This window comes from Protopterus annectens, chromosome 1.part0, assembly GCF_019279795.1.
Source record: "Protopterus annectens isolate FY-2018-M chromosome 1.part0, PAN1.0, whole genome shotgun sequence".
Lineage (NCBI taxonomy): Eukaryota > Metazoa > Chordata > Ceratodontiformes > Protopteridae > Protopterus > Protopterus annectens.
Genome location: NC_056725.1, coordinates 1305591805 through 1305610262, shown reverse-complemented (window position 1 = coordinate 1305610262; position 18458 = coordinate 1305591805). Strand labels below are relative to the sequence as shown.

Here is an 18458-nt window from a genome sequence, read left to right as displayed (position 1 = left end):
TCCCTGTGCTTTTCACCGGGTCCTGAGGAGGAGGAGACCCTATCTCCTTCGAGGTCATCGAGGCGACACTCCCATCCCGCCTCTGTGGCCTCATCGAGATCAACCCGAAGTCTCACGGATGCAGATTTGGACTGGATGATAAGATTCCTCCAGGCCTAACTGCAGATGGGAGTGCTCCTGCCTCCCCCCCTCCAGGGGGGATCTCGACCCCTTTTTTTGCCCCGATAGCTCCTTCTCCGTCCCGCTTCCCGGGCTCGGAGTCTTCGGAGCCGGGCAGCCTTGGAGCCGGGGGTGTGTCGGTGCGGTACTTCGGCGCAGGCACTTCCCTCGAGTCTGTCGGGTCCATTTTCTTCGGATCCGAGCTCTCGGATTCGAGGGCTGAGCTTCGGATCCAGGGGTATCGGTATGCCTTCGGCTCCGTCCAGGTTGGAGCATACTGGTCCGTCGGATCCGATCGCTTCGGTGCCGGCCCCGATCCATCCGTCGGATCTGAGTGAGGTTTTGCTTTCGGATCCCAGAGTGAGCAGCTCTCCCTCGACATTCAACGTGGTGGAGAGGGCCCTGTCGAGAGATTCCAGGCCCCCGGCCCTTGCCACGGCTCTACCCTGCACTCCTCTGTTGGGCCCGACTTCCATTACCAGGCCCCAGAGACAGCCTGCTCTGACGTCCCAGTTCGTTCCTTTGGAACAAGACGTGGCTGGTGAGACCTCCTCGGACAGCCCCCCCGAGGAAGTTCCTCACAAGCGAAAGTGCAAAAGGAGGCACCTGGACTCTCCCAAGTCCTTGACTGAGGGCACGGATTTGGAGGAGCGGGAAGGCTCCCCAAGATCACCCCCCGAAGATGTCTCATTTGGTGACATCATGGAGATGCTCAGGATAAGGGGGGGGTGGTCTGCCCCAAAGCCTACCTCGGATGAATTCCTGTTCCTGGAGGCGTTTGAAGCAGGCCCGTCTACCTCTTGGGTGTCCCCTCCGGCCGGCCCCCTGTAGATTTGATTACTCCCAGGGTGTGGAAAGAGCCGGACACTGTCGAGCCAGTCCCCAAGCGCCCGGACAAAATTCTTAGCCCACCCACTGACAAGTCCCACTGGAGTAAGGGTCCCCCTGTAGATGCCATATTGGTGACTGCGGCCACCAAGAGGGAACTAGCTCAGGAGAGTCCCTTGGTTCATCCCCCGAGCAAGGAGTCTTGGTCAATGGACCGTTTAGGGAAGCGGGTCTTTAGTTCGGCTACCTTCTCTGTGAGGTCGCTGAACTACATGGCACATGTGCTTCGACTGCAGCGGGACCTTATCAAAGAGTACGCTGCTTCACCCCCCCGAGTCCATGTTGGCGGAGGACAAGTGATTGCACTCCACCCGGATGGCCACTCTCCGATCCATATCAAACACCTCTATGCGGCTACTGTCCCATGCCACGGAGGGAGCCGCTAGAGCCAGCGGAGCGGGCCTTGTCATGAGGCGTCAGGCCTGGCTCCGGCACTGTGATTTCGCAGAACCCTTCAAGGCGTCTTTCACTAATGCCCCTTTCGATGGTTCTGCCCTTTTTGGCAAAACTTTTCGTGATACCTTGGTCCAGAGCGAGAAGGACGGGAAGACGTTGTCTGCCATCGGAGTCCTCTTCTCTGCTCCCCAGAGTGCCTTCTCCAAGAACCAAAAGGGACAGAAGAAGATGTGGTTCTGGAAGTCGCAACAGTCCCATCCCGCTCCGGACTCCCAGCCCTTCCGTGGCAGAGGAGGGCAGGGTGGACGCCACCCTAGAGACAGAGGGGGCCCGTGGAAATTTGGATCCAGAGAACCCTTCTCGGACCAACCCATGCAACACCTCTGAGGGGTTGCCCGATTGCTCCACTCTGGAGGCAGTCAGGGGGCGATGTTCTTCATCTCACATTGCTGCAGTCCTTACATATGGGTAGTCCGCTGTCCTCGGTCGGCCCGAATACCAAAGTATTAGGCTGACGTCGGTCAAGGCGCTTAAAACTGACATCAGGACGTCAGGGTACAAAAGCGCATGACCGACGTCATATCCTCAGTCTTTTTTGCCGCATGGTCCGATGCAGAAGCAGCGTTGCAAGTGCCGTTCGGCGTTCTGAAATTTTTCGAGTTTGGAGTTTCAGACCGAATCCAAGTTGGCTAAGTACCCCGTTGGGGATTATTTTGTTTTTTTCTTGCCTCAGTGTAGTACCGGATGTCAGAAAAAGTGAATAATTGTATTTCTTGTGGGAAACAGATACCGCATAGGGATTATCATTCTTTGTGCATTTCTTGTTTGGGGCCTGAGCACGCGTCGAGGTGTCGCTTTGTGCTAGGTTCAATAAGCGCACTATTAGCGAAGGTTAGATTGTGCTAGGCTGGTCTTGATGGCGGTGCAATTATAATATGCCGTCGGATTCTCCGGCGCCCGCTTCCAAGAAGCGCAAAGACAAAACAGTTAAACCCAGGCAAGATGAGTCGTCCGTTCCGGACGCCGGTTCTTAGAGGCTTCAGTGGAACCGTAGGTCCGACGGAGACTTCTTTAGAGTCTCAGGGAGACTTTAATTTTGCAGGATGTGGCCTCTCTTGAGGCAGGGCAGGCTGAAGGGGCTTCTCAGGTTACTGTACTCCCTCCCTTCCCAGGGTGGTTAGGCCCTCTCCTTCTGTTTCCAAGGCTTCTCCCAGGGCAGGCCAGGTTTAGCATCTGTTGGTGTCACTCCTAGTTCAGCAGGGTCTGTGCCTAAGAAGCACGTGCTTAAAATGGCAGAAGATTTGATTACTCTGATTAGAGGTTCTTTGCCCCTCCTGATAAGAGGCCTAGGGTGGAGCCAGAGTTGGGAAGTTTTGAACAGGCTTCAGATGTTTCAGAGTCTTGGCTGAAGACTTGCAGGAGTACTCTCCTTATTCTGATTCTGATGCAGAAGATTCCACTCCTTCTGCTTCTCCTCCAGAGGATTTTTCTTTTCAGAGACACTTCACTCTATGAGGGAGCATTTTAAGTGGGAAGGTCAAGACTTCTCTGATTCTCGGAAAAGGCTTAGGGAATTTTGCTTTTACCTCAACATAGGCCCTTAGCTATACCACCTGTTCTGGATGTTGTGCAGGATGTGTTTTCAGAGGCTTCGCTTAATCCTGATTCTCTGCCTCCTGCGCCTGTTAAACCGGATAGGTATTACAGGGTGCCTGAGGCTCATAAATACCTTTATAAGAGTCCTAGGGCGGACCCAGAAACTATTAGTCAGGGACCCAAGGGTGTCAAGGCCTCTGTTGTAAAAAATCCGGTTCCTCTAGATAAAGAGGCCAGAGCTTTGGATAGATGGGGAAAGAAGGTCTATACTTCTTCTACCTTCGCAATGAGGGCTTTGAATTGCCAGTTTCATATGTTGAAATATCAAAACTTTCTTCTTTCTCAATTGAAATCTAAGGTGGATGCTCTGGCAGAAGGCATTGAGTGTAAAGAATTACAAGATTTGGTGCATGTCTCTGAGCAGGTTGGTAAGCATTCTTTACAATGTGATTTTGATGCTGTGCAGGCCTCGTCTAGGGTGGCTGCCACTGGTTCAGTTCTTCGCAGGCACGCCTGGCTGAAGGATCAGAATTTTTCTGACCATGTTAAAACAAGGATTTTGGATGCTCCTTTGCAGTCTGAAGTGTTGTTTGGTCCACCTGTGGAATCAGTCTTGAAGAAAATGGTGGACAAGGCTAAGTCTATGCAGACTGTTAAGGATTTTTTGCAAGTTCAGCCTCCAAAGTTTAGTAGAAATTGGCCTGCTAAGGGATGGACGTATCCTTCTTATGATTCTCAGTCTAGGGGTAGATCTAGACGTGGTAGGGGCAGAGCACAGAGTTCCTTCAGACCTAGAACTGGGAGTTCACCTGCACAATCTTGAGTGAGGGTAGGGGCCAGTCCTTTCGTAAACAGGCCCAATGACCTACTTTTCAGCTGCCAGATCCCTCTTGCCTGGCAGCACCTTTGGGAGGAAGGTTGGCACTTTTCAAGGAAAATTGGATTTTAATTACCCAAGACAAATGGGTACTGGATATCATACACAGAGGTTACAAGTTTTATTTCCATACCTTGCCTCCTTTCAAAGGCATGCCAGACGTTCCTCCTCAGCAAAGACTAGAGGCTCACAACCAAATTTCTCTTCTACTTCAAATAGGAGCTATACAACCGGTCCCTCTGCCAGAAGTGGGCCTAGGATTTTATTCTCGCCTGTTTCTAGTACCAAAGAAAGGGGACACGTGGAGACCCATTTTGGACTTATCTATCCTCAACACATATCTGGACATTCCCAAGTTCAAAATGTTGACGTTACAACAGCTTTTACCTCTGCCTGGCAAAGATCACTGGATGGTGACTCTGAATCTCAAGGAGGCTTACCTTCATGTTCCTATCAGGCCCAGTTGCAGGAAGTATCTGCGTTTTCGGGCTGGGACTTTTCATTATCAGTTCTCTGCATTGCCCTTTGGCTTATCTACTGCGCCCAGAGTGTTCACGAAGGTTCTGGCTCCAGTGGTAGCTTTCTTCAGGCTAAGAGGAATAGAAATCTATCCTTATTTGGACGATTGCCTGATTCTGGCTCAAGGAAAGGACGAACTTCTTCATCATTTACAGTATGTGATGGCAGTGTTAAGATGCCTAGGGTATTCTGTGAGCGAAATAAAGTCCAGTCTAGTACCCTCTCAGGACATGTGCTTTCTGGGTGTGAGACTAAATACAGCATCCCAGATGGCCTTTTTGACCCCGGACAAACAAAAGAATCTTTCTCTTTATTTCCATCAATTGTCTCATCAGTCCAGGCTGACTGCAAGGACAGTCCTTCAAGCCTTGGGGTTCATGGCATCTTGTATTCTGGTACTTCCCAATGCCAAACTGCATATGAGGAAGCTACAATGGTATCTCAAAATGTATGGACGCAACACTGCCAAGATATGGACACTGTCATTCAGATAATACCTTGCATTCAAAAGGAATTTTTGTGGTGGGCTCAAGGAATGTCACCTAAACAAGGGACTCTCTGTGACCGACAGAGGCGAGTCAGATTCTAACGACAGATGCCTCAGACAAAGCTTGGGAGCTCATCTAAATGGAAAATGGGTACAAGACCGTGGCCTGCCAGACTTCAACATTTACATATCAACTTGAAGGAGATGTTAGCAGTCCAATTTGCATTGATAGCTTTCAAGGATTTACTTCTTCAGGGCAGGTGTTGATTCAAACAGACAACACAACTGTCATGTGGTACATCAACAAGCAAGGGGACACATTCATATCCTCTATGCAGACAAGCAATGATTTTGTGGGAGACTGCTCTCAGGTTGCAGCTAAATCTTCAGGCAAGGTTTCTGCCAGGAGCACAGAACTCCTTAGCAGATGTGTTGAGCAGACAAATTATGGATCCACAGCAGTGGAAATTGGATCCTCATGTATTTCAAAAATTGACAGTGTTATGGGGAACTCCAGACATAGATCTGTTCGCTTCTCCACTAAATTACCAGCTGCCAAAGTTTTGCACGAAAAGGTTTCATCCCACAGCTTGGAAAGTGGATGCTCTCTCATTCAATTGGAGCAATCTTCACGTGTATGCCTTTCCACCACTGCCTCTCCTCCCAAAGGTACTCCTGAAGGTCAGACAGGACAAGCCAACCATGATTTTAATAGCTCCGGATTGGCCTCGACAGCACTGGTACCCATTACTGAGAAGTCTGTGGGAGCCTCCATGGCCTTTGCCTTCGATTCCACACCTGCTGTCTCAGGATAACAGTCATTTACTCAATGTCAAACTTCACTCTCTACATCTAACAGCCTGGCATATTCTGTTTTAAACCCTGGAGGGTCTCAGCTTCCATAACAAGTTTTGAATGTTATTTTGGAGGCCAGAAGGCCTAGTACAAGGAAAGTTTACGCAGATAAGTGGAGGAGATTTTTAATTTGGAGTACAGCAAAGGACTTTGATGTTTTTAAGCCTAACTTAAGTGTTGCTCTTCAATACCTTACTGAGTTATTGGACAAAGGTTTGTCCTTCTCCTCTATAAAGGTTCATGCTGCAGCAATTTCTGCTCACTATGACTGTGACCCACCATTATTTTCTCATCCTTTGTTTAAGCAATTCCTTAGAGGGGCAAAGAATATAAGACCCCCACGTAGAGCTCCTACTCCTGCTTGGGATCTCAATTTTGTGTTGGAGAAACTCACTCTACAACCTTTTGAGCCTGCAGCGACTGCCGAGTTGAAATATTTATCATGGAAGACTGCTTTTTTGTTGGCCATTACATCTGCGAGAAGGGTTTCTGAATTACAGGTCCTTATGGCGGTTGAGCCTTTCTTAATTTTCCACAAGGATAGGGTGTCTTTGCGTACTAACCCTTCCTTTATGCCTAAAGTGGTTTCTAGTGTGGCTTTAAACCAAACTATTCATTTGCCTACTTTTATGCAAACCCCAAAATAAAGGGAGAAGATTTTGCACACTTTGGATATACACAGACAGTTGTGATATTATTTGAACAGAACTAAAGGGTTCAGGCAGTCTCAGCAGTTGTTTGTTTCATTTGCTTTGTGTTCTCAGGGCAAACCTGTTTCAAAACAAACTATTTCTAAGTGGATTGGTTTTGTATTGCTTTCTGTTATTCCCATCATGGTAAGGAGATTCCATCTGGGATTAGGCCTCATTCCACTAGGGCTACTGCCACTTCTACAGCTTTTTAAGGGGTGGCTACTAAGGATATTTTGGAGGCAGCTACTTGGAGTTCAGTGCATACTTTCTCTAAGCATTACCACCTTCCACTTTACTCTAAATCTAGGGCTGGATTTGCCACTGCAATTTTACAGGGCATTTTGGCAGCTCCTAATGCTTTATAGTTTTGCCATCCTCCCTTACCTCTGCTTTGGGATTCTACCCATATGTAAGGACTGCAGCAATGTGAGATGAAGAACATAGTACAGTTTGTACCTACCATAAATGTAGATGTTGAAGATCCACATTGCTGCAGTCAACCCTCCCTCCTTCCCTCTGTAGTTAGAGGTGGTTGTGTGGTTTGGGTTGCAAATATTGTAAATATGGTTAGTGCAGGGGTGGTTGGTTGTTTTGCTGTTTTTGGCTTTGCCCTTTCTTTTAGGGCCTTCTGACATCTGGGGCAAGAAAAGACTGAGGATATGGCGTCGGTCATGCGCTTTTGTACCCTGGCGTCCTGATGTCAGTTTTAAGCACCTTGACCGGCGTCAGCCTAATACTTTGGTATTGGGCCGACCGAGGACAGCGGACTTACCCATATGTAAGGACTGCAGCAATGTGGATCTTGAACATCTACATTTATGGTAGGTACAAAACTGTACTTTTCTCGAAGCACCTAGCAGCTTGGGAGTCCATCACGACAGACCGCTGGGTGCCGCGTATATCAGAGGATATCAGATTCCTTTTCTCTTTACCGCGGCCCCAGATACCTCCTCGATGTCCCACCCGATCAGAGGAGGCGCGGCAACAGAAATCCAACAGTTGCTGGAAAAGAGCCATCAACCGCCCCAGACCAGTGCAGGTCGGGGTTTTACTCCAGGTTCTTCTTGGTGCCAAAAAGGACGGGGGACTTCAAACCTATCCTCAACCTCTCCCCTCTGAACCTGTCAGTAACCAAAGAGAAAGTTCCGCATGGTCACCCTTCAATCCATTCTCCCCCTTTTGTGGGAGAACGACTGGATGTGCTCTATAGACCTCAAGGATGCGTACTACCACATTCTGATGGACAGGCAAACCAGAAGGTTCCTCCGCTTCTGGCTAGGAGCCAGTCATTTCCAATTCAGGGTCCTCCGCTTCTGGCTAGGAGCCAGTCATTTCCAATTCAGGGTCCTTCCCTTTGGTCTCACCACAGCCCCCAGGGTGTTCACCAAAGTGTTAGCAGTGATAGCGGCCCACCTGAGGCTCCAGGGAATTCAGGTCTACCCATACCTGGACGACTGGCTCCTGACCGCCTCGACAAGGCATCTACTCTGCGCAGCCAGAAACTACTTTCTTCGTCTAGCTCCCCGGCTGGGGATCACTATCAACATAGAGAAGTAGTCTATTACCCCGACTCGTACTATAGACTTCATAGGGGCAAGATTAGACACAAACAAGCTCCTAGCTTTCTTAACCACAGACCCGACTCGAACCCTGAGGCTACATGTGTGGGCCATTCTACATTCTCAGCTCCTCCGGCGTGAATTGGCCCTGAGGGCTCTAGGCTCAATGGCGGCAATCAACCTTTGCCAATGGCGTTTGAACATGAGGGTCTTACAGTGGACCCTCCAGGTCCAGTGGTCCTTCCTTCGATTTCCTCTGAGCCATCCCATTCCCCTCAGCAGGGCTTGCAAGAGGGCCCTCTTATGGTGGCTCCAATCTTCGAACCTCCAGGAAGGACGCTCCTTTTCTATGACCCCTCCCCTAGCCACGGTGACCACGGACGCCTCCCGCCTCGGGTGGGGTGGGGCATTGTTCGGGCAGGACAGTCCAAGGCACGTGGGACCCCACGGAGACCTCTCTGCATATCAATGTCCTAGAGATGAGGGCAGTGCTGTTAGCGTTGCAAGCACTTCTGGACCTTCTTCCTGTAGGAACTATTGCGATTCAGTCAGACAATATGTCTGTTGTCTGGTACATCAACAAACAGGGGTGAACCAGGTCTTACCCACTCTGTCGAGAGGCCATGAGGGTGTGGGAATGGGCGATCTCCACCAACTGCTTTCTTATAGCAACGCACATTCCGGGGCGGTCCAACATCCTAGTGGACAGACTAAGTCGCACCATCCTGTTACCACACGAGTGGTCTCTGAATTCCGAGATAGCGAATCGGATTTTCGCCGAATGGGGTCAACCCTGTTGTGATCTCTTTGCTTCTCCCTCGAACACACAATGTTATGATGGCTACGCTCTCATTTCCCCCTCCGGGGAACCTCCGAGAGACGCTCTGGTGCATGCTTGGCCCCCCGGTCTACTTTATGCTTACCCTCCTCTTCCTCTGCTGAAGTTTCTACAGAAAGCCAGCCGGTTGGGGAGCAGGTTAATCCTCATTGCCCCATTCTGGCCTCGTCAAACCTGGTTCCCTTACCTTTGGTCTCATCTGGTGAATCCTCCTCGGATTCTGGATCCCCATCCGGATCTAATATCCTAACCCCTAGATCTCCCAGTCCCAAATCTGGACAATCTCAAGCTCACAGCTTGGCTGCTCTAGTTCCAATTGTAGCTAGGACTCTCGGTATCTCTTCCCCAGTTAAAACTATTCTAGTAGCAGCACACACAAGCCTTCTACTAGAAAGATCTATAGTAGCAAATGGAAACGTTTCTCCGTTTGGGCGGAACGTTGAAATTTGGATCCTTTCACAGCTCCTTTGCCCGTGGTATTAGATTTCCTGTCAGGGCTGATGTTCTTCATCTCACATTGCTGCAGTCCTTACATATGGGTAGTCCGCTGTCCTCGGTCGGCCCGAATACCAAAGTATAAGGCTGACGTCGGTCAAGGCGCTTAAGACTGACATCAGGACGTCAGGGTACAAATGCGCATGACCGACGTCATATCCTCAGTCTTTTTGCCGCATGGTCGATGCAGAAGCAGCGTTGCAAGTGCCGTTGGCGTTCTGAAATTTTCGAGTTCGGAGTTTCAGACCCGAATCAAAGTTGGCTAAGTACCCGTTAGAATATTTTGTTTTTCTTGCCTCAGTGTTTTTAACGGATGTCAGAAAAAGTGAATAACTGTATTTCTTGTGGGAAACAGATAACGCATAGGGATTATCAATCTTTGTGTATTCCTTGTCTGGGGCCTGAGCACGGCGTTGTTGGGTGTCGCTTTTGTGCTAGGTTCAATAAAGCGCACTATTAGCGAAAGGTTAGATTGTGCTGAAGCTAGTCTTGGAAGCGGTGCAATTATAATATGCCGTCGGATTCTCCGGCCGCTTCGCTAACCGAAGCGCAAAGACAAAACAGTTAAACCCAGGCAAGATGAGTCGTCTGTTCCGGACGCGGTTCTTTAGAGCGTCAGTGGAACCGGTGGTTCCGACGGGCGTCTCTGGAGTCCCAAGGGGGAGACTTTGATATTGCAGGATGTGGCCTCTCAGGAGGCAGGTCAGGCTGAAGGGCTTCTCAGGTTACTGTACTCCCTCCCTTCCTAGGGTGGTTAGGCCCTCTCCTTCTGTTTCCAAGGCTTCTCCCAGAGGCAGGCCAGGTTTAGCTTCTGTTGGTGTCACTCCTAGTTCAGCAGGGTCTGTGCCCAAGAAGCACATGCTTAAAATGGCAGAAGATTGGATTACTCTGATTAGGGGTTCTTTACCCCCTCCTGATAAGAGGCCTAGGGTGGAGCCAGAGTTGGGGAGTTTTGAGCAGGCTTCGGATGTTTCAGAGTCTTCGGCTGAAGACTTGCAGGAGTGCTCTCCTTATTCTGATTCTGATGCAGATGATTCGACTCCTTCTGCTTCTCCTCCAGAGGATTTTTCTTTTTCAGAGACTCTTCATTCCATGAGGGAACATTTTAAGTGGGAAGGTCAGGACTTCTCTGATTCCAGGAAAAGGCTTAGGGAATTTTTGCTTTTACCCCAGCATAGGCCCTTGGCTATACCCCCTGTTCTGGATGTTTGTGGAAGATGTGTTTGCAGAGGCTTCACTTAATCCTGATTCTCTGCCTCCTGCTCCAGTTAAACCCGGATAGGTATTACAGGGTGCCTGAGGCTCATAAATATCTTTATAAGAGTCCTAGGTGGTCCCAGAAACTGTTAGTCAGGGACCTAAGGGTGTCAAGGCCTCTGTTGTAAAAATCCGGTTCCTCCAGATAAAGAGGCCAGAGCTTTGGATAGATGGGGAAAGAAAGTCTATACATCTTCTACCTTAGCTATGAGGGCTTTGAATTGCCAGTTTCATATGTTGAAATATCAAAACTATCTTCTTTCTCAATTGAAGTCTAAGGTGGATGCTCTGGCGGAAGGCATTGACTGTAAGAATTACAAGATTTGGTGCATGTTTCTGAACAGGTGGGTAAGCATTCTTTACAATGTGGTTTTGATGCTGTACAGGCCTCATCTAGGGTGGCTGCCACTGGTTCAGTTCTTTGCAGGCACGCATGGCTGAGGGATCAGAATTTATCTGACCATGTTAAGACAAGGATTTTGGATGCTCCTTTACAGTCTGATGTGTTGTTTGGTTCACCTGTGGAGTCAGTCTTGAAGAAAATGGAAGACAAGGCTAAGTCTATGCAGGCTGTTAAAGATTTTTTGCAAGTTCAGCCTCTGAAGTTTAGTAGGAATTGGCCTGCTAAGGGGTGGACGTATCCTTCTTATGATTCTCAGTCTAGATGTAGATCTAGACGTGGTAGGGGCAGAGCTCAGAGCTCTTTCAGACCTAGAACAGGGAGTTCACCTGCACAATCTTCGGGTGAGGGCAGGGGCCAGTCCTTTCGTAAACAGGCCCAATGACCTACCTTTTCAGCTGCCAGATCCTTTTTGCCTGGCAGCACCTTTGGGAGGAAGGTTGGCACTCTTCAAGGAAAATTGGAATTTGATTACCCAAGACAAATGGGTATTGGATATCATACACCGAGGTTACAAGTTTTATTTCCATGCCTTGCCTCCTTTCAAAGGCATGCCGGACGTTCCTCCTCAGCAAAGACTAGAGGCTCACAAACAAATTTCTCTGCTACTTCAAATAAGGGCCATACAACCGGTCCCTCTGCCAGAGTGGGCCTAGGATTTTATTCCCGCCTGTTCCTAGTACCAAAAAAAGGGAACACGTGGAGACCAATTTTGGATTTATCTGTCCTCAACACATATCTGGACATTCCCAAGTTCAAAATGTTGACGTTACAACAGCTTTTACCTCTGCTGGGCAAAGATCACTGGATGGTGACTCTGGATCTCAAGGAGGCTTACCTTCATGTTCCTATCATGCTCAGTTGCAGGAAGTATCTGCGTTTTCGGGCTGGGACTTGTCATTATCAGTTCTCTGCATTGCCCTTTGGCTTATCTACTGCGCCCAGAGTGTTCACGATGGTTCTGGCTCCAGTGATAGCTTTCTTCAGGCTAAGAGGTATACAAATCTATCCTTATTTGGACGATTGCCTGATTCTGGCCCAAGGAAAGGACGAACTTCTTCATCATTTACAGTATGTGATAGCAGTGTTAAGATGCCTGGGGTATTCTGTGAACGAAATAAAGTCCAGTCTAGTACCCTCTCAGGACATGTGCTTTCTGGGTGTGAGACTGAATACAGCATCCCAGATGGCCTTTTTGACCCCGGACAAACAAAAGAATCTTTCCCTTTACTTCCATCAATTGTCTCGTCAGTCCAGGCTGACTGCAAGGACAGTCCTTCAAGCCTTGGGGTTCATGGCATCTTGTATTCTGGTACTTCCCAATGCCAAACTGCATATGAGGAAGCTACAATGGTATCTCAAAATGTATGGACACAGCACTGCAAGATATGGACACTGTCATTCAGATAATACCTTGCATTCAAAAGGAATTTTTGTGGTGGGCTCAGGAATGTCACCTAAACAAGGGACTCTCTGTGACCCGGCCAGAGAAGCGAGTCAGATTCTAACGACAGATGCCTCAGACAAAGCTTGGGAGCTCATCTAAATGGAAAATGGGTACAAGACGTGGCCTGCCAGACTTCAACATCTACATATCAACTTGAAGGAGATGTTAGCAGTCCAATTTGCTTTGATAGCTTTCAAGGATTTACTTCTTCCAGGGCAGGTGTTGGTTCTAACAGACAACACAACTGTCATGTGGTACATCAACAAGCAAGGGGAACGCATTCTTATCCTCTATGCAGACAAGCAATGATTTTGTGGGAGACTGCTCTCAGTTTACAGCTGAATCTTCAGGCAAGGTATCTGCCAGAGCACAGAACTCCTTAGCGGATGTGTTGAGCAGACAAATTATGGATCCCCACAGTGGAAATTGGATCCTCATGTATTTCAGAAATTGACAGTGTTATGGGGAACTCCAGACATAGATCTGTTAAGCTTCTCCACTAAACTACCAGCTGCCAAAGTTTTGCACAAAGGCTGGTGCTTTTGCAGCATTCAGTTCTGAGGTTGATAGGTGCTGATGTCCACTTTATAGCCTCTCTTTATGACCGAAGTACACTAGCTGATGTGCGGTATCGCACATACCTCATGGTAGCATTAGACTTTTGTAAACTGGGCAGTCATTTGAGTCAGCTGGGGGGTAGACGCCTTCATGTTATGAATACTGCAGCATATAGAAGAGAAAGACATCTATGGTTATGGTAAGATTTTACACAACTATTCTTTTTTTGTTATTCTCACAGTAATAAGCCACTTCCAAACAGGGTCAAGGCCTGTTCCACTAGTGCTTTGGCTTCTTCAGTGGCTTTCTGGAAAGTTGTAGACTCTAAGTATTGTGGAGGCATCAGCCTGGACCTTTGTACATACCTTTAGAAAGCACTGCAAACTGGGTTCCTTTTCCAGGTTCATAACCGGCTTTGCTAGGAACATTATTCAGGAGCTCCTAGATTCTTAGTTTATTTCCTCCTTCCTTAGTTTCTGAGCTGTGATAATTTGCCCATGTAGCTTAGGCTACTGCAGAGGTGATCTAATGTTAGGCATAGTTGTGCAAGTAAACTTTGCAACAGTAGATATATGCCACCCTCTCCTTCCAAGACCCTTTTCTTTTGATGTTTTTTGTATTGCCAGGGTGAAGATCTATATTCCCTGTAGTTACAGTGATATGTTTCCTAGCATTTTTATATTCAAGGCTATTGCTTCCCATCTTAGGGTTTTGGTGCTCTGCCATGTATATGGAGTTCCTCTCGAGCTGCTTGAGAAATGTGTCTGGAGGGTGTTCTTAAGCTTTGAAAAGCTGGCACGTGGCAGGGTAGGGCCGAAATAGCTTAGACTGCTGCTGCATTGATATTTTAGATCCTCTATTTTTATGAAAAGTTTACTTACATAACTGTACATCTGAAGTAGTTAACTTCATTTGTGCAGCAACCTATGGGAATCGGATCCGACCTCGGATCTGAGCCGGCAGTTTTCAACAGCTTTAGATCCGAGCTCCAAGCTCCTCCCCTTACCCATAATCCCCTGCCAACCCTGACTGACCTCAGATCTAGTTTGCCGCGGTTATCCAACAGCAGCTTGATCTAGAGTTCCAGGCGTTAGAGACTTTTTTGTGAGAAAAAAATTTACCTTTTTCTTCTCTTTTCTTCTGTTTTTGGTTGTGAGTGTTTCCAGGTCCCTTTTTGTATAAAACCCTCTATATTTTTTGTCATTTACCTCCCCTTTCCTTTGTGGTTCCGTTAGGGTTGTGTGTGTGTGTGTTTGGGGCCTAACGTGTGTGGTTTCTCTTTTAGTTAAAATGGCTGAGGCCCCAAAGCCGATCTTTACTAAGTGCACCGAGTGTGGCCATAAGCTGTCCCCGGCAGATGGCCACACTCAGTGTGTGTTGTGCCTTGGGGTTGAACACCTGTCTTCTGGTTATACCATCTGTGCGGCGTTCAACCCCAGGGCACTCAAGGACCGGAGGTCTAAGCTGATTCTGGCGGGTCTTCTGCCCCCGGATTCGGCTTCTACCTCCGGTCCTCCTGTGGCTCCCACTGCGGCGTCTGCCACTCCTGCTTCCCTCCCCCCAGCCAGGACTCAACCTCCCGCCTTAGGCCCGGAGGAGAGGGAGGCCAGGAAAGAGAAAAGGAGGGAGAAACACTACATGCGGCGGTCTGAGGCCTCCGCTTCAGCCCCCCGGCTAAGCGGTCTTCTCCCTCCAGGACTTCTGGGTCTCCTCCATCTCAGATCCGGTCCCTGTGCTTTTCACCGGGTCCTGAGGAGGAGGAGACCCTATCTCCTTCGAGGTCATCGAGACGACACTCCCATCCCGCCTCTGTGGCCTCATCGAGATCAACCCAAAGTCTCACGGATGCAGATTTGGACTGGATGATAAGATTCCTCCAGGCCCAACTGCAGATGGGAGTGCTCCTGCCTCCCCCCCCTCCAGGGGGGATCTCGACCCCTTTTTTTGCCCCGATAGCTCCTTCTCCGTCCCGCTTCCCGGGCTCGGAGTCTTCGGAGCCGGGCAGCCTTGGAGCCGGGGGTGTGTCGGTGCCGATAGTCTCGGGTACTTCGGCGCAGACACTTCCCTCGAGTCTGTCGGGTCCATTTTCTTCGGATCCGAGCTCTCGGATTCGAGGGCTGAGCTTCGGATCCAGGGGTATCGGTATGCCTTCGGCTCCGTCCAGGTTGGAGCATACTGGTCCGTCGGATCCAATCGCTTCGGCGCCGGCCCCGATCCATCCGTCGGATCTGAGTGAGGGTCTGCTTTCGGATCCCAGAGTGAGCAGCTCTCCCTCGACATTCAACGTGGTGGAGAGGGCCCTGTCGAGAGATTCCAGGCCTCCGGCCCTTGCCACGGCTCTACCCTGCACTCCTCTGTTGGGCCCGACTTCCATTACCAGGCCCCAGAGACAGCCTGCTCTGACGTCCCAGGTCGTTCCTTTGGAACAAGACGTGGCTGGTGAGACCTCTACTTTATGCTTACCCTCCTCTTCCTCTGATGCTGAAGTTTCTACAGAAAGCCAGCCGGTTGGGGAGCAGGTTAACCCTCATTGCCCCATTCTGGCCTCGTCAAACCTGGTTCCCTTACCTTTGGTCTCATCTGGTGAATCCTCCTCGGATTCTGGATCCCCATACGGATCTAATATCCCAACCCCTAGATCTCCCAGTCCCAAATCTGGACAATCTCAAGCTCACAGCTTGGCTGCTCTAGTTCCACTTGTAGCTAGGACTCCCGGTATCTCTTCCCCAGTTAAAACTATTCTAGTAGCAGCACACACAAGCCTTCTACTAGAAAGATCTGTAGTAGCAAATGGAAACGTTTCTCCATTTGGGCGGAACGTTGAAATTTGGATCCTTTCACAGCTCCTTTGCCCGTGGTATTAGATTTCCTGTCAGGGCTGTTTCATCAGGGGGCTAGCTCCTCCACAGTCAAGGTTCAACTAGCAGCTATCTCTCATTATCACATGGGAAATGAACTGGGCACCTTTGATCACCACGAAATTGTGTAAGACTTTTTTGAAGGGCACCTTTCTGCTCAGACCTCCAGTGAAGGATGTAGTCCCTCCTTGGGATTTAACGCTGGTGCTTCAGGCCTTGACAGCTCCCCCGTTTGAGCCTGCAGCTTCAGTAGATCTTAAATTCTTGTCATGGAAAACGGCCTTTCTTGTCGCTATCACCTCGGCTCGAAGGGTCTCTGAACTACAAGCCCTCTGTGTAAAACCCCCATATTTGACTTTTCACAAGGATAGACTTTACCTCAGGACCAGTCCCTCTTTTCTTCCCAAGATTGCCTCTGAATCTAATATTAACCTGTCCATCAACCTACCAGTCTTCTTCCCTAATTACCAAAACAAAGGGGAATACAAATTACACTCACTGGACGTGCATAGACAACTTCGCTTCTACATCCACAGGGCATCTGGTCATAGGCAATCTGACCAGTTGTTCATCTCCTTTGCCAAATTTAACTTGGGAAAATCTGTCTCTAAAGTCACGCTGTCTAGATGGATTTCGCAGTGTATCCTTTTAGCATATGAAAGTTCGGGCAGGCCCGCACCTCAGGGAGTCCATGCCCACTCTACTCGGTCTATGTCTACCTCTGCGGCTTTTAGAGCTAGAGTCTCTTTGGATGATATTTGTTCGGCAGCCACTTGGGCCTCGTCTCATACCTTTATCAATCACTATAAATTGGACATGATCTCCAGAGGGAGAGCATCCTTTGGCTCTGCAGTGCTCCGAAACATCCTTCCATGAAGGCCCCCCAAGGTTCAGGTAGCTGGGGACTCTGTCCCATAGGTTGCTGCACAAATGAAGTTAACTACTTCAGATTAAGAAGTTATGTACTCACCATAACGTTCCATCTGAGTGGGTAAACTTCATTTGTCAGCAACCATCCCTCCCTCCTGCCCCCTCATTTAAGAATGTTTTCATACTCAGGTCCATGGGTGTTACCCACCTTATCTTGAGAGTATTAGTCTTCAAGCAGTATCAGCTTTTGGGCAAACTTGATCTGAGGTCAGTCAGGGTTGGCAGGGGATTTATGGGTAGGGGGAGGAACTTGGAGCTCGGATCTAAAGCTGTTGAAAACTGCTGGCTCAGATCCAAGGTCGGATCCGATTCCCATAGGTTGCTGACAAATGAAGTTTACCTACTCAGATGGAACGTTATGGTGAGTACATAACTTCTTATTTCATTCACATTCCCTTTGATGGTCTTACCAGACCCCATACATTTTGATCTTTTTAGCACCTTGTAGAATGGATGTTGTGGTCCTGTGGGTTGAGATGAATCCATCTCAGTTGAGGACCTCATGCTCTGATGCTTATAGTTAGTCTCCAGCCCAGCCAGGGCAAGAAAGACTTGAAGATGGTATCAGCTGATACTCCTCTTACCACCAACATCCATAGGTCTTAGGGGGGGTGGAGTCTGCCAAACCCCCTGGGAGAAAGGACATCTCCGGAAGTCTAGCTAATTTGTGAGCTGCCTGCTGGTAGGGTATCCCACAGGTGACGTCCGCAACAGTGAACATACGCAAACATCTACAGCTATGGCAATTTCCTAACACAACTATGATTTCCTACCCTTAGCCTTGTGGATAAGAATTAAGTGAAAGTAGCATGGGTAGACATCAATGTTATACAGGGAATGCACTGATGCTGTGCATATGGACATCAACTTGGTCAGAAAGGGTAGGATGTTAATCTCTGTAAGTCTAACTGGACTTTGGGCTTTCTGTAGCAGATGTCTCAAGAGTTATTGCTTCAGTAACGGTGGTCCTACTCTAACAAAATCTAGGTTCACTCTACCGCTGGAAAAGCTTCCTCACACAGGAATCTAGAATCACTATATCTTGTACCCCCCTACACTTTACTATGCGCTTCCCCAGTTTTAACTAACCTAAACAAATCTGACCTTCTGAAACTATCTACCTGCTACAATAAAATCTCAAAATTTGCAGTCAATGCTAAGTTTTGTTCTCACTATTGCCGCTCCCTAAGACAACTAGGATAAAATAAAATGCAATCAACTTCTCCTGTCCCATCAACTGCTGTACCAACCACATAAAATACCTGCCCTCTCTGGTCTGCTTACCTTCCATAATACTGCGCGTCAACTAAGATCTTCCAATACCGCTCTACTGATTGTTACCAATTGCTTACATAGCGCAGGCCAATCTCTTTATTCCTATGGAGTTGATATGGAGTTGCTAAGGCCTGGAACTCTCTACCTCCTAACATTAGATGTCCGAATAGTAAATGCACTTTCAAATCCCTACTAGATCATCTCCTATTCAAAACTTGGCTATGTTCTTGTACAGAACCAGACTAATTTCACCTGTTCCTGACTCTCAACATCCCTAGATCACAGGTGTACTGTGTAGTTTCACTTAGTGAATAGTAATGTGAACCAGGTGTTTAGGCCACCTTTATAGGTGTTATTTCTAGTTTATAACCC

At 48.5% G+C, this 18458-nt stretch overlaps 1 protein-coding gene across 1 annotated transcript in view; it reads left to right on the top strand.

Moving 5' to 3' along the window:
* EIF3D (eukaryotic translation initiation factor 3 subunit D) overlaps nt 1-18458 on the top strand; it is a 1307751-nt gene that overhangs the window by 1103636 nt on the left and 185657 nt on the right.